This window comes from Triticum dicoccoides, chromosome 5B, assembly GCF_002162155.2.
Source record: "Triticum dicoccoides isolate Atlit2015 ecotype Zavitan chromosome 5B, WEW_v2.0, whole genome shotgun sequence".
Lineage (NCBI taxonomy): Eukaryota > Viridiplantae > Streptophyta > Magnoliopsida > Poales > Poaceae > Triticum > Triticum dicoccoides.
This window is the reverse complement of record NC_041389.1, coordinates 22160946-22168129: the sequence shown is the minus strand read 5'-3', so window position 1 is coordinate 22168129 and position 7184 is coordinate 22160946.

Sequence of the window (7184 nt, the reverse complement as noted above, 5' to 3'; positions counted from 1 at the left end):
TCCGCCTATCTTTGCCGTCGGCCCTTTTGCCTCTTTGCTGTCTGCTGGCAGACGGCAAAGAGGTGGACCGTTAAGTTTTTTCCAAACGGGCGGGGGGTGAGGGCCACCTCTCTCTTTGCCGTCTGCCAGCGGACGGCAAAGATTCTTTGCCGTCGGCCAGCAGACGGCAAAGAGCACGCGGACGGCAAAGAGCTTCTTTGCCGTCTGCCATTTCTTTGCCGTCTGCTTTTGGGTAGCTGATGGCAAAGAGCTTCTTTGCCGTCCGATAGCACGGCAAAGAGCTGGCAGATGGCAAAGTAGCTGATTCCAGTAGTGCATCCCCCACAGTGGAGGACCAAGCATCGTCGGGAATGATGGTCGATGGACTCAATGGCTCCTTGCATGGTGGAGCCTTGCCCTCCTTAGCTGGGGGATTCTTCTTGGCCAGATCCACAAAAAACTTCATTAGGATCAGCTGTGGGTTCTTCTCAAGGAGTTCCTCCAAGCGGTACTCGGAGCTCTTCTCCATGTCCGTGGAGTCGACCCTAATGGAAGCTTCGCCGTTGGAGGCCATAGCCAAAAAATCGATCGATGCTAACACCTTTCATCACACAATGGAAAATAACATAAGAATCAAACATGAAAGATATAACATGAAGAGCTCACGTAGATCGACCACCATCATCAAAAGTCAATTTTCTTCCTCCAAGAACAACTCTTTCCGTGTCCGTGGAGTCGACCCTAATGGAACTTTCGATGATGGTTGAGTTGGGTGAGCCCCTCGCGCGTTATCAAGATATAACATGAGGAGCTCACCCAAACCAACCGTCATCGCTCAAAAGTTGATTTTCCTTCCTGCAAGAACAACTCTCATCGACACTATCTCACGTATCACATCGGTCACATCCGCACATAGCATCCATGCATACAACATTATCAACAATTATCTACATTTTTTCTTTAGAAAAATGTATCTACATGGCATCCATCCATCTATAAATCCATCAATCTATCTATGCACCGATCTATCAATCCATCCATCTATCTATGCATCCATCTATCAATCCATCCATCTATCTATGCATCCATCTATCCATCCATCTATCTATGCATCCATCTATCAATCCATCTATCTATACACACATGGAGAGGAGGAGGGGGGCTCACTGGAGGGAGGAGCTCGGTGTGGTGTGGGGGGGCGGCGTTGGAGGGGGCATCGGTCGGTGGAGGGGTGTTGGTCGGTGGGGAGCAGAGGAGGAGGGGCGCCGGTCGGTGGGAAGCTTAGTGAAAAAACAACAGGGGGAAATATGCTTATGTAGTCGACGTCATATTACCGAGTGCTTGTCGGTGTGGCACTCGGAAGAGAAATCAACTCTATATCTAGGTTAGATGATTTACTGAGAGCAGCTCTCGGAAAATACGTCCCCCTAGATCTAGGTTAGATGCTTTACCGAGTCACCCTCGGAAGAAGTAGACATTCCCGAGTGCCGAGAGCTGACCCTCGGTAAGTACTGCTCTAATATTTTTTCCCTTATCTTTGTGTTTTTGTTTGGCACTATCTTCTTTCTATCTCATTTTCATATGTTTTTACGACCAAAGTTTGAAATTCATTTGTTCAAAACTCAATCGTGGACTACACCCTCTCGGTGCCGAATAATGCCCGAGACCGCCGGGGCCATTGGATGGGTGCTCGATATGGAGACCGCCCGAGGGGGGGGGCACCCCTACATGCGTGTGGCCCATGCATATGCATGCAGGGGTAGTGTGCTATTTGAATAGGCAAAGCACGCCCTTGACGTGGCACGTGCCTCACAAACCACACACACGGGCGGGAACGTCGAGGACCGGCTGCGTCCGTCCCCGAGACAAAATCTTCGGTGGGTGATCCCTTGACAGAACGAGCCTAGACTTGGTCTGTCATCTCGCGATGACATGCACTAACACAGAGAAGAAGTTATTCACCGTGGACTACACCCTCTCGGTGCCGAATAACTCCCTAGACCACCGGGGCCACCGGATGGGTGCTCGATATGGAGACCGCTCGAGGGGGGGGAGGGCATCCGTACATGCGCGTGGCCCATGCATATGCATGCAGGGGGGTGTGCTATTTGAATAAGCAACGCACGTCCTTGACGTGACACGTGCCTCACAAACCACACACACGGGCGGGAACTGTTGGGGAACGTAGTAATTTCAAAATTTTCCTACGCACACGCAAGATCATGGTGATGCATAGCAACAAGAGGGGAGAGTGTTGTCCATGTACCCTCGTAGACCGTAGGAGGAAGCGTTCTGACAACGCGGTTGATGTAGTCGTACGTCTTCACGATCCGACCGATCCAAGCACCAAACGTACGGCACCTTCGAGTTCAGCACGCGTTTAGCTCGATGACGATCCCCGGACTCCGATCCAGCAGGGTGTCGGGGATGAGTTCCATAGGGGTGCCCCCTGCCCCCTGCCCCCGTACATAAAGGAGGGAGGGGGGAGGTGCTGCCGGCCCCCTAGGGGTGCGCCTGGAGGAGTCCTACTCTCACCGGGAGTAGGACTCCCCCCTCTTGCATTGGTGGAGAAGGAAAGGGGGGAGGGGAAAGAGGAAAGGGGGGCACCGCCCCCCCCCCTTCCTTGTCCTATTTGGACTAGGGGGGTGGGGGCGCGCGGCTTGCCCTGGCCGGCCCTCCTCTTCTCCCTCATGGCCCATGTAGGCCCATTAACCCCTGCGGGGTCCGGTAACCCCCTGGTACTCCGGTAAAATCCCGATTTCACCTGGAATGTTTTCGATATCCAAATATAGGCTTCCAATATATCAATCATTATGTCTCGACCATTTCGAGACTCCTCGTCATGTCCGTGATCACATCCGGGACTCCGAACAACCTTCGGTACATCAAAACTAATGAACTCATAATAAAACTGTCATCGTAACGTTAAGCGTGCGGACCCTACGGGTTCAAGAACTATGTAGACATGACCTAGAACTGTTTCCGGTCAATAACCAATAGCAGAACCTGGATGCTCATATTGGCTCCTACATATTCTACGAAGATCTTTATCGGTCAAACCGCATAACAACATACGTAGTGCCCTTTGTCATCGGTATGTTACTTGCCCGAGATTCGATCGTCGGTATCCAATACCTAGTTCAATCTCGTTACCGGCAAGTCTCTTTACTCGTTTACGTAATGCATCATTCCGTAACTAACTCATTAGCTACATTGCTTGCAAGGCTTATAGTGATGTGCATTACCGAGAGGGCCCAGAGATACCTCTCTGACAATCGGAGTGACAAATCCTAATCTCGAAATACACCAACTCAACATGTACCTTCGGAGACACCTGTAGAGCTCCTTTATAATCACCCAGTTACGTTGTGATGTTTGGTAGCACACAAAGTGTTCTTCCGGTAAACGGGAGTTGCATAATATCATAGTTCTAGGAACTTTGTATAAGTTATGAAGAAAGCAATAGCAACATACTAAATGATCAAGTGCTAGGCTAACAGAATGGGTCAAGTCAATCACATCATTCTCCTAATGATGTGATCCCGTTAATCAAATGACAACACATGTCTATGGTTAGGAAACATAACCATCATTGATTAATGAGCTAGTCAAGTAGAGGCATACTAGTGACATTAAGTTTGTTTATGTATTCACACATGTATTATGTTTTCGGTTAATATAATCCTAGCATGAATAATAAACATTTATCATGTTATGAGGAAATAAATAATAACTTTATTATTGCCTCTAGGGCATATTTCCTTCAGGAACGTCGAGGACCAGCTGCGTCCGTCCCCGAGACAGAATCTTCGGTGGGTGATCCCGTGACAGAACGAGCCTAGACTTGGTCTATCATCTCACGATGACATGCACTAACACGGAGAAGCAGTTATTCACCGTGGACTACACCCTCTCGGTGCCAAATAACGCCCTAGACCACCGGGGCCACCGGATGGGTGCTCGATACAGAGACCGCCCGAGGGGGGGGGGGTACCCGTACATGTGCGTGGCCCATGCATATGCATGCAGGGGTTGTGTGCTATTTGAATAAGCAACGCAGGTCCTAGACATGGCAAGTTCTTCACAAACCACACACATGGGCGGGAACGTCGAGGACCGGCTGCGTTCATCCCTGAGACAGAGTCTTCGGTGGGCGATCCCGTACAGAACGGGCCTAGACTTGGTCTGTCATCTTGCGATGACATGCACTAAACGGAGAAGCATTTATTCACCATGGACTACACCCTCTCGGTGCCGATCAGCTCCCTAGACCGTCGGGGCCACCAGAGGGGTGCCAGTCTCTAGAACCGGGCGAGGCCCATCATTTGAAAAAGAAACACAAGACGGTAATTATGATGTGCTAAGGTTGTTTGCCAAGCATGGAGGAAAACAATAAAAAAAGTATAATACATATTATGGAGAATGCACAAGAAGGAAAGAGATCTAGGCTGGATGCTTTACCGAGAGCGGCCCTCGGAAAAGGTTGCTATTGTCGAGAGCCAAAAATCGACCCTCGGTAACCACTGCTCTAATTTATTTTCCCCTTCTCTTTTTGTCTTTGTTCTTCACTATCTTTTTTGAATCTCATATTTCATATGCTTTTACGACCAAAGTTTATAAATTCCATGACTTTTGATGATTTTTTTCAAAACTCAACTTTAAAGAGTGTGTAAAGTAAAAAACATGAGAAGAAGAAGTTGTTGACCGTGGCATACCCCCTCTCTCGGTGCCGGTCAACTTTCTAGACCGGCACCGAGAGAGAACTTTAAAGAAGTACATGAACACTTCCCTCTCCGCGGATTGCTCTTTGCGTGTCTACGACTGTGGTCGTCGGCCTCCGGGGGCTAGCACAGCCGCCAAATCTTGTGTAGGCGGCCTCTCACAAGTCTTGAAGTGTTGTGGCGGTTGCACACGCCCGACACGCATCTCTGGGGTGTGCCCCCCCTCACGGACGGCGTCGCCGCCGGCACCTAAAGGGGGGAAACGGACGCGTCGGGTCTTCACGGATGGGGTCTTGCTGTGGCTTTGGCCCGGATGTTGCTCCAAAGTGTTCCTATGGGCTGACCTAACACAACCGGGTGGAGAGTTCCACTGATAAAAGCCCGTCCGTGCAAAGTCAGAGGGCTAGATCCCGTGGTCAAACGCTACAGGGTTAGGCAGGATGGCGGCCCTGGGGGGTAGCAATGCCACTGGAGCATCGCACCGGGCCGTCATACATGCCGTTCAGTGTGGTGGCATGTCCGAAGAGGCGGCACGCGTCTCTGAGGTGTGGCCCCCCTCACGGACGGCGATGACACAGTAGTAGATGTTCTGTGGTCATGATGCGGCGTGAATATTATTAAATACTCGGAGCATGATAAAATCATGAGTTTTTTACACGACGTGGGCACATGTGCTATAGGACTGATGGTAATTTTTCATACTTTTTGGTGATGGAGAAGTATCTGAACACTTCCCTCTCCGCGGATTGCTCTTCGCATGTCTACGACTGTGGCCGACGGCCTCCGGGGGCTAGCACATGCCACCAAATCTTGCGTAGGAGGCCTCTCACAAGTCTGGAAGTGTTGTGGCGGTTGCAAACTCCCAGCCCGCGTCTCCGGGGTGTGCCCCCCCCCCTCACGGACGGCGCCACTGCCGGCACCTGGAGGGGGGAGACGGACGCGTCGGGTCTACACGGATGGGGTCTTGCTGTGGCTTTGGCCCGATGTTGCTCCAAAGTGTTCCTATGGGCTGACCTAACACAACCGGGTGGAGAGTTCCACTGGTCAAAGCCCGTCCGTGCAAAGACAAAGGGCTAGATCCCGTGGTCAAACGCTATAGGGTTTGGCGGGACGGGGGGCCTAGGGGTAGCAATGCCACCGGAGCATCGCACCAGGCCCTCATACATGTCGTACGGTGTGGTGGCATGTCCGAAGAGGCAGCACGCATCTCCGGGGTGTGTCCCCCCTCACGGACGACAATGACACAGTAGAAGACGTTCTGCGGTAATGATACGGCGTGAATATTATTAAATACTCGGAGCGCGATAAAATCATGAGTTTTTTACACGACGTGGGCACATGTGCTATAGGACTGATGGTAAGTTTTCATAGTTTTTGGTGATGGAGAAGTATCTGAACACTTCCCTCTCCACGGATTGCTCTTCGCGTGTCTACGACTGTGGCCGGCGGACTACGGGGGCTAGCACATGTCGCCAAATCTTCCGTAGGCAGCCTCTCAAAAGTCTGGAAGTGTCGTGGCAGTTGCAAATGCCCGGCCCGCGTCTCCGGGTGTGCCCCCCACCTCACTGATGGCACGGCCGCCGGCACCTGGAGGGGGAAACGGACGCGTCGGATCTAGATGGATGGGGTCTTGCTGTGGCTTTGGCCCGGATGTTGCTCCAAAGTGTTCCTATGGGCTGACCTAACACAACCGAGAGGAGAGTTCCACTGGTCAAAGCCCGTCCGTGCAAAGTCAAAGGGATAGATTCCGTTATCAAACGCTACAAGGTTAGGCGGGACGGGGGCCCTAGGGGGTAGCAATGCCGCCGGAGCATCGCACCGGGCCCTCATACATGCCGTACGGTGTGGTGGCATGTTCGAAGAGGTGGCACGCCTCTATGGGGTGTGGCCCCCTCACGGCCGGCACCTGGAGGGGGGAACGGACGCGTTGGGTCTACGCGAATGGGATCTTGCTATGGCTTTGGCCTAGACTTGGTCTGTCATCTCGCGATGACATGCACTAACACGGAGAAGCAGTTATTCACCATGGACTACACCCTCTCGGTGCCGATCAACGCCCTAGACTGTCGGGGCCACCGGAGGGGTGCCAGTCTCTAGAACCGGGCGAGGCCCATAATTTGAAAAAGAAAACACAAGACGGTAATTATGATGTGCTAAGGTTGTTTGCCAACCATGGAAGAAAACAAAACAAAAAGTATAATACATATTATGGAGAATCCACAAGAAGGATGATTTACCGAGAGTTGCTCTTGAAAAATGCGGCCTTTGCCGAGTACTGCTGGACGGCCCTCGGTAACTACTGTCAGTGCGGCTCTCGGAAAAGCCCCCGAGATCTAGGTTAATACTTTTACCGAGTGTCGCTAAAAGTTGGCTCTCGGAAATGTTTCCCGCGGGGACTTATGCAAAATTTCCACCTCGCGCGCGCTCACTCCTCTGTTCTCTCTCTGTTTCTCTCGCCCCCATCCCCTCTGTCCGCCGCCGCCC